Genomic DNA, 9,955 nt, shown 5'->3' with positions numbered 1-9,955 from the left:
TCCAACATACATCGTCACTTCACCCTCAACTAGTCTCTATTTATTCTGCAACTCTTGTTTCGAGTTACTAATCTTAGCAACCAAATAGGTATCAAATACCCAGGGGCTACTACGAGCACTAGTAAGGTACACATAAATATCATGTATATCAAATATACCTTTGTTCACTTTGCCATCCTTCTTATCTGCCAAATATTTGGGGTAGTTCCGCTTCCAATGACCATTTCCTTTGCCGTAGAAGCACCCAATTTCAAGCTTAGGTCCAGCTTTGGGCTTCTTCACGGGAATGAAAACTTGCTTGCCATTCTTCTTGAAGTTCCCTTTATTTCCCTTTGCCCTTTTCTTGAAACTAGTGGTCTTGTCAATCATCAACTCTTGATGCTCTTTTTGATTTCTACCATCATCGATTTCAGCATCACGAAGAGCTCTGGAATCGTTTTCGTCATCCCTTGCATATTAAAGTTTATCACGAAGTTCCAGTAACTTGGTGATAGTGACTAGAGAACTCAGTCAATTACTATATTATCTGGAAGATTAACTCCCACTTGATTCAAGAAATTGTAGTACTCAGACATTCTGAGCACATGCTCACTTGTTGAACTATTCTCCTCCATCGTGTAGGCGAAGTACTTGTCAGAGGTCTCATACCTCTCGACATGGGCATGAGTCTGAAATAACAATTTCAGCTCTTGGAACATCTCATATGCTCCGTGGCGTTCAAAACGTTTTTAAGTCCCGGTTCTAAGCCGTAAAGCATGGTGCACTAAACTATCAAGTAGTCATTATATTGAGCTAGCCAATCGTTCATAACGAATGCATCTGCTCCTACAATAGGTGTGTCACCTAGCGGTGCATCATGGACATAATTCTTCTATGCAGCATTGAGGATAAACCTTAGATCAGGACCCAGTCCGCATCATTGCTATTATCATCTTTCAACTTAGTTCTCTCTAGGAACATATAAAAAACATAGGGAAGCTACAACACGAGCCATTGATCTACAACATAATTTAAAAAATACTATCAGGACTAAGTTCATGATAAATTAAAATTCAATTAATCATATTAGTTAAGAACTCCCACTTAGATTGACATCCCTCTAGTAATCTAAATGATCACGTGATCCATATCAACTAAACCATGTCCGATCATCACGTGAGATGGAGTAGTTTTCAATGGTGAACATCTCTATGTTGATCATATCTACTATATGATTGACGCTCGACCTTTCGGTCTCCAGTGTTCCGAGGCCATATCTGCATATGCTAGGCTCGTCAAGTTTAACCCGAGTATTCTGCGCGTGCAAAACTGGCTTGCACCCATTGTATGTGAACGTAGAGCTTATCACACATGATTATCACATGGTGTCTCGGCACGACGAACTGTAGCAACGGTGCATACTCAGGGAGAACTCTTATACCTTGAAATTTAGTGAGGGATCATCTTATAATGCTACCGCCGTACTAAGCAAAATAAGATGCATAAAAGGTAAACATCACATGTAATCAAAATATGTGACATGATATGGCCATCATCATCTTGTGACTTTGATCTCCATCTCCAAAGCACCGTCATGATCTCCATCGTCACCTTCTTGACACCTTGATCTCCATGGTAGCATCGTTGTCGTCTCGCCAACTATTGGTTCTACGACTATCGCTACCGCTTAGTGATAAAGTAAAGCAATTACATGGCGATTGCATTTCATACAATAAAGCGATAACCATATGGCTCCTGCCAGTTGCCGATAACTTTGTTACAAAACATGATCATCTCATACAACAATTTAGATCACATCATGTCTTGACCATATCACATCACAACAAGCCCTGCAAAAACAAGTTAGACGTCCTCTACTTTGATGTTGCAAGTTTTACGTGGCTGCTACGGTCTTCTAGCAAGAACCGTCCTTACGTACGCATCAAAACCACAACAATTTTTCGTCAAGTGTGCTATTTTAACCTTCAACAAGGACGGGTCGTAGTCAAAACGATTCAACTAAAGTTGGAGAAACAGACATCCGCCAACCACCTATGTGCAAAGCACGTCGGTAGAACCAGTCTCATGAACGGGTCATGTAATGTCGGTTCGGGCTGCTTCATCCAACAATACCACCGAATCAAAGTAAGACGTTGGTGGTAAGCAGTATGACTATTATCGCCCACAACTCTTTGTGTTCTACTCGTGCATATCATCTACGCATAGACTTGGCTCGGATGCCATTGTTGGGAACATAGCATGCAATTAATTTTTTTTCCTACAATCACGCAAGATCTATCTAGGAGATGCATATCAACGAGAGCGGGACAGTGTGTCCATGTACCCTCGTAGACCGAAAGCGGAAGCATTAGTTAACGCGGTTGATGTAGTCGAATGTCTTCACGATCCAACCGTTCCAAATACCGAGCGTACGACACCTCAGTGTTTTGCACACATTCAGCTCGATGATGTTGCTCGAACTCTTGATATAGTAGAGGGTTGAGGGAGAGTTCCGTTAGCACGACGACATGGTGACGGTGTTGATGATGTGATCCGCACAGAGCTTCGCCTAGGCACTACGACGCTATGACCGGAGGAGTAAACTGTGGAGGGGGCACCGCACATAGCTAAGAGAATTCTTAGTGTGTCTTCGGGGTGCCCCCGCCCCCGTATATAAAGGAGGGGAGGAGGAGGCCGGCGGCCTAGGAGGGGCGCGCCAAAGGGGGGAGTCCTACTTGGACTCCTAGTCCAAGTAGGTTTGGGCCCCCCCTTTCCAACGAATGGAGAGGGGAAAGGGGAAAGGGGGAAGAGGAAGAAGGAAAGGGGGGCGCCCCCACCCCTTGTCCAATTCGGTTTGGGCAGGGTGGAGGTATGCACCACCTCTTGTGGCAGCCTTCCCTCTCTTCACTATGGCCCATGAGGCCCATTAACTTTCCCGGGGGGTTCCGGTACTCCAAAAAATCCCCGATCTTCTTCGGAACCATTCTGCTGTCCGTATATAACCTTCCAATATATCAATCTTTACCTCTCGACCATTTCGAGACTCCTTGTCATGTCCATGATCTCATACGAGATCCCGAACAAATTTTGGTCATCAAAAACATATAACTCATAATACAAATCATCATCAAATGTTAAGCGTGCGGACCCTACGGGTTTGAGAACTATGTAGACATGATCGAGACACATCTCCAATCAATAACCAATAGCGGAACCTGGATGCTCATATTGGCTCCTACATATTCTACGAAGATCTTTAGCGGTCAAACCGCACAACAACATACGTTGTTCCCTTTATCATCCGTATGTTACTTGCCCGAGATTCGATCGTCGGTATCATCATACCTAGTTCAATCTCGTTACCGGCAAGTCTCTTTACTCGTTCCATAATGCTTCAGCCGGCAACTAACTTATTAGTCACATTTCTTGCAAGGCTTATAGTGAGGAGAATTACCGAGAGGCCCCAGAGATACCTCTCCGATATACGTTGTGACAAATCCTAATCTCGATCTATGTGAACCCAACAAACACCTTCGGAGACACCTGTAGAGCATCTTTATAATCACCTAGTTATGTTGTGACATTTGATAGAACACAAGGTGTTCCTCTAGTAATCGAGAGTTGCATAATCTCATAGTCAGAGGAAGGTGTATAAGTCATGAAGAAAGCAATAGCAATAAAACTTAACGATCATTATGCTAAGCTAACATATGGGTCTTGTCCATCACATCATTCTCTAATGATGTGATCCCATTCATCAAATGACAACACATGTCTATGGTCAGGAAACATAACCATCTTTGATTAACGAGCTAGTCGAGTAGAGGCATACTAGGGACACTTTGTTTTGTCTATGTATTCACACATGTACTAAGTTTCCGGTTAATACAATTCTAGCATGAATAATAAACATTTACCATGGTATAAGGAAATACAAATAACAACTTTATTATTGCCTCTAGGGCATATTTCCTTCACTAATATGACTTTGCCAAGTTAAAAGTGTCTCATTATAACTGGCGTTTCAACAAATTAGAAGCAGTACATGCTATAAACCGTATGCAAGATGCAACCAACATAATGCTACCAAGTTAAAGGATTCTCATCATAAGTGATTGATGCGGGATACACAAGAACAGAAGTTAGGGTCACTGGCTCACACTAGAGCTCTGTATTTTCTAAAGAAACAATCAGTGGACCAGTTAAACAGTCCACATGGCGCATCTAGTGTTGCATCATCAGCGCACATTATCACACTACCATAGGGGCCACCTATCAGTGGCTATAATAAAGAAAACAAAGTAAAACAAATTATTGCTCGATGGGTATTAGAAGGGATTCAAAGTCGTGACCTCGTGTTTGCACCCGCGTGGACTAACCACAGCGGACAAGGTGCCCTTCTGTTGGTATGTTGAGTCCGTTCTTTTAATACACATGAGCTAGTGTGGTGATTATACACATAGCACATGCACATGCATGCACACACTCAAGTGCTCAACCTACACGTGCATGCACACACATACACATCTAGCATGGTTCACACACATAGCTTGGAGTCTTATCGTGCCTGCGTAAAGTTTTATTTATCTTATTTGTTTACTCTTCCAACTGATAGGTAGGACCCACAAGGCATGTGGCCAATTTAACTAGTCAACATAGTGCCACATATAATATTTGGATGGTCAACAAAGTGCAGTACGATGCTCAATGGCAAGCTATTGACCGTATAATCACCGCAAAACGTATATAGTGATTGCAATGAGTGTATTCTGAAGTCTGGTGACTGTATTATGACTTTGCTTCAAATACGGTCACCGCCATTGTATTTATCTCTCTCTCTCGCTCTCTCTCTCCCTCTCTCTGTATGGAGCCGACTAGGCCAAACTCCCACACCTAAATTGGTGCATGCCACCCCAATATAGTTCCACTAGTTTTGTAAGAGCGAACAAGCATTCACATCTATGGTACGTACTCTAGATATGATTTACAAATGCTATGATGAAGAATTCAAATGTTTGAATCCATTTTATTCCCAATTTCTCTCTATAGGCCCTTCAAAAGTATGTCCCTACACATTCTCGCATGTTACATCCAACAACTATGCAATATAGTACTACTATACTATAATACAATAGATCATCTGCATTTTTAGTTTTATATCTCCTATTCTTACCTTAGTTAGTCATGTTGCATACACTGAAATGTATGGATAGTATCATGTAGTGATCTGAAAGGGCTGACTACACATACAAAAAATGGCCCACTACACAGTCAAGCATTTCACATCTTTCTCTCATGCTCTCTCTCTCTGTCAAATTGACTATGCCAAACCCCCCCGCCTGCGCATGGGAAAAGACCCGCCCTCCCCTTTCTAATCGAGATTCATATTGATAGATCACACGACGAAGCAAAACCAAGTGGTACAAGACTACCACATACTACAATACAAGTTATATAGTTCACTAGGCTACCGTGTCTTGTACTCCTCCATCGTAAGAGTGGAGACGGTCACTTTCATAAATGTTCTACTCCCTTTGGCTGACATGTGGGGCATCTAGCATCCGGGTCCACGTGCCATGCACCAAAAAATAGTGTAGAACAACAGGGGGACGCACCCAGGTCGTTGCGCCATAGTAATAATGAGCAATGAGGCATCAAATCACAAAGCCACACCTTTCCCGCAGTATAAGTTTGATGGACGAAGCAACCATCATTTCGCTCATCGCTGAAGCCGCTTCTCCCTCATCTTCTTCAAGAAAATCACGTGTTGCTTCTACCATTCTTCTGCCTCATGTGGGACACGCATTGGCTTGCTATAACAGCGACACATGGGACCGCATGTTAGTAGACCGACAGGCCAACCTCCCCCACCTACCGTGCGACAAAAGCACCTCCTTTTTACTAATCAGAATATCTTTTTTACATCAATATAATCGTGATTTGTATATATCACACCAAGGAGCAAAACCAACACTACAAAAACAAAGACACATCCATGACATTATGGCCCGAACGAAATCTTTTTCTGTCATGAATAAGACACTTCTACGATGATAATTGTGACAAAAACATGTATCATCATAGATGTGGTGGACTCCTACTTCTATGACATAAAATGGGCTTTTCATCCTAGGTGGGCTGGAGATGAACCTGCATGACATTCTTTGGGAGTCTGTGACGTAAAAAATGTGGTAGAAGTGAGGGCGAGGAAATTTTTGGTCAGTTCCCGGTATACAGTGGTGTGGTCGGGCCTGAGCGATGCAGTCATTTGCGTGTTTCTCTTGTAGGCACGCGTGTGTGCAAGCCGTGTTGGCTAACTGAACCTGAGCGAGTCATTCGCTTACTGAACCCGAGCAATCAATCTCGCCCCCACACTACATACTGAACCTGAGTGATTGATCCCTTCACTTCTAGCTAAACCTGAGCGATTCCTTTGAACTGCTAACTGAACCTGATCGATCAGTCCTTCTTGCTGCTTATTGAAGCCGATCGAGCCCCCGTGTGATACGTAACCGTTTGGTGTTGGGTTGCCTCCTGATGAACAGTGCCTGTTGCTGCCGTGCGCGTGATACACGTAGACACGAGTCGAGACGCATCGGTTGAGCCGGTTGGTTGGTTTTGGATGAACAATTCCTGTTGCTGCCGTCTGCTCGTACGACCCAGCCTAGCCGGTGGGGGTGGGATGAATAGGACCCTGACCATTTAGGCGGTTGCCGCTGGATGGATAGGACCCTAAGGAGGCTGCCACACCCCAACCGATTGGGGGTGGATGAATAGGACCTTGTGGAGGCTAGATGAATAGTCGGTGGAGGCTGGAGGTAGTCGACAGTGATGAACAGTAGCTGGTGGATTCCCATTTTGCGGTACGCCACACCCCTCCCGATTAACAGGACCCCGTTTGTATCATAGGCGGTTGGCAAGAAGTCCGTTTCCTCCGTTTTGCGGTATGCCACACCCCTCCTAATGAACAGGACCCCGTTTCTACCGTAGGCAGTCGGCGAGAAGTTCATTTCCTCCGTTTTGCGGCATGCCACACCCCTCCCGATCAATAGGACCCCGTTTCGACCATAGGCGGTCGAAGAGAAGTACGTTTCCTCTGTTTTGCGGTATGCCAGACCCTGTTTTGGCCGTTCCATCCAAGTGGGTTGGCTCCTGATATGTCTCCAACGTTCTATAATTTTTGATTCTTCCATGCTATTATATTATCTGTTTTGGATGTTTAATGGGCTTTATTATACACTTTTATACTATTTTTGGGACTAACCTATTAACCGGAGGCCCAGTCCAAATTGCAGTTTTTTTTGCCTATTTTAGTGTTTCACAGAAAAGGAATATCAAACGGAGTCCAAACGGAGTGAAACCTTCGGGAGATTCGTTTCTGGAACAAACGCAATCCAGGAGACTTGGAGTGGACATCAAGGAAGCAATGAGGCGGCCACGAGGCAGGGAGGCGCGCCCACGGGGGTAGGCGCGCCCCCACCCTCGTGGCTCCCCTGACCGACTTCTTTCGCCTATATATACTCATATACCCTGAACACATCCGAGAGCACCACGAAACCCTATTTCCACCACCGCAACCTTCTGTACCCGTGAGATCCAATCTTGGGGCCTTTTCTGGCGCTCCGCCGGAGGGGGAATCGATCACGGAGGGCTTATACATCAACACCATAGCCTCTCCAATGATGTGTGAGTAGTTTACCTTAGACCTTCGGGTCCATAGTTATTAGCTAGATGGCTTCTTCTCTCTCTTTGGATCTCAATACAAAGTTCTCCTTGATCTTCTTGGAGATCTATTCAATGTAATTCTTTTTGCGATGTGTTTGTCGAGATCCGATGAATTGTGGGTTTATGACCAAGATTATCTATGAACAATATTTGAATCTCCTCTGAATTCTTTTATGTATGATTTGTTATCTTTGCAAGTCTCTTCGAATTATCAGTTTGGTTTGGCCTACTAGATTGATCTTTCTTGCAATGGGAGAAGTGCTTAGCTTTGGGTTCAATCTTGTGGTGTCCTTTCCCAGTGACAGCAGGGGCAGCAAGGCACATATTGTATTGTTGCCATCGAGGATAAAAAGATGGGGTTTATATCATATTGCTTGAGTTTATCCCTCTACATCATGTCATCTTGCCTAATGCGTTACTCTGTTCTTATGAACTTAATATTCTAGATGCATGCTGGATAGCGGTTGATGTGTGGAGTAATAGTAGTAGATGCAGAATCGTTTCGATCTACTTGTCGCGGACGTGATGCCTATATACATGATCATGCCTAGATATTCTCACAACTATGCACTTTTCTATCAATTGCTCGACAGTAATTTGTTCACCCACCGTAATACTTATGCTATCTTGAGAGAAGCCATTAGTGAAACTTATGGCCCCTGGGTCTATTTTCCATCATATAAGTTTCCAATCTATTTTATTTTGCAAATTTTACTTTCCAATCTATATCATAAAAAGACCAAAAATATTTATCTTATTATCTCTATCTGATCTCACTTTTGCAAGTGGCAGTGAAGGGATTGACAACCCCTTTATCGCGTTGGTTGCAAGGTTCTTATTTGTTTGTGCAGGTACGAGGGATTTGAGTGTAGCCTCCTACTGGACTGATACCTTGGTTCTAAAAACTGAGGGAAATACTTATGTTACTTTGCTGCATCACCCTTTCCTCTTCAAGGGAAAACCAATGTATGCTCAAGAGATAGCAAGAAGGATTTCTGGCGCCATTGCTGGGGAGTCTACGCACAAGTCAAGACATACCAAGTACCCATCACAAACTCTTATCCCTCGCATTACATTATTTGCCATTTGCCTCTTGTTTTCCTTTCCCCCACTTCACCCTTGCCGTTTTATTCGCTCTCCTTTTCCCGTTCGCCTCTTTTTCACTTGCCTCTTGTGTGCTTGTGTGTTGGATTGTTTGTCATGATGGCTCAAGATAATACTAAATTGTGTGATTTTTCCAATACCAACAACAATGACTCTTATTAATGATGCTGAATCTTGCAAAATTAAAGCTGCTTTGTTGAATCTTGTCATGAAAGATCAATTCACTGGCCTTCCTAGTGAAGATGCCGCTACACATCTAAATAACATTGTTGATTCGTGCGATATGCAAAATAAGAGCGATGTGGATAATGATATTGTTAAATTGAATATATTTCCGTTTTCACTTAGAGATCGTGCTAAAACTTGGTTTTCGTCTTTGCCTAAAAATAGTATTGATTCGTGGAATAAGTGTAAAGATGCTTTTATCTCTAAGTATTTTCCTCCTGCTAAGATCATCTCTCTTAGAAATGATATTATGAATTTTAAGCAACTTGATCATGCACGTGTTGCACAAGCTTGGGAGAGAATGAAATTAATGATAAGTAATTGCCCGACACATGGTTTGAATTTATGGATGATTATACAATTTTTTTATGCCGGATTGAATTTTTCTTCTAGAAATCTTTTAGATTCAGCCGCGGGAGGCACTTTTATGGAAATCACTTTAGGAGAAGCTACTAAACTCCTAGATAATATTATGATTAATTATTCTCAATGGCACACCGAAAGATCTACTAGTAAAAAGGTTCATGCGATAGAAGAGAATAATGTTTTGAGTGGAAAGATGGATGAACTTATGAAATTGTTTGCTAATAATAGTGTTTCCTCTGATCCTAATGATATGTCTTTATCCACTTTGATTGAGAATCATAATGAATCTATGGATGTGAATTTTGTTGGTAGGAACAATTTTGGTAACAACGCTTATAGAGGAAACTTTAATCCTAGGTCGTTCCCTAGTAATTCCTCTAATAATTATGGTAATTCCTACAACAACTCTTATGGAAATTTTAATAAGTTTCCTTCTGATTTTGAGATTAGTGTTAAAGAGTTTATGATTTCTCTAAAGAATTTCAATGCTTTGCTTCAAGAAAAATTGCCTAAGATTGAGGAGTTGGCTAGGAACATGGATAGAATTTCTCTTGAT

This window comes from Triticum aestivum, chromosome 4B, assembly GCF_018294505.1.
Source record: "Triticum aestivum cultivar Chinese Spring chromosome 4B, IWGSC CS RefSeq v2.1, whole genome shotgun sequence".
In the NCBI taxonomy this organism is placed as follows: domain Eukaryota; kingdom Viridiplantae; phylum Streptophyta; class Magnoliopsida; order Poales; family Poaceae; genus Triticum; species Triticum aestivum.
Note: the sequence above shows the minus strand (reverse complement) of the source record.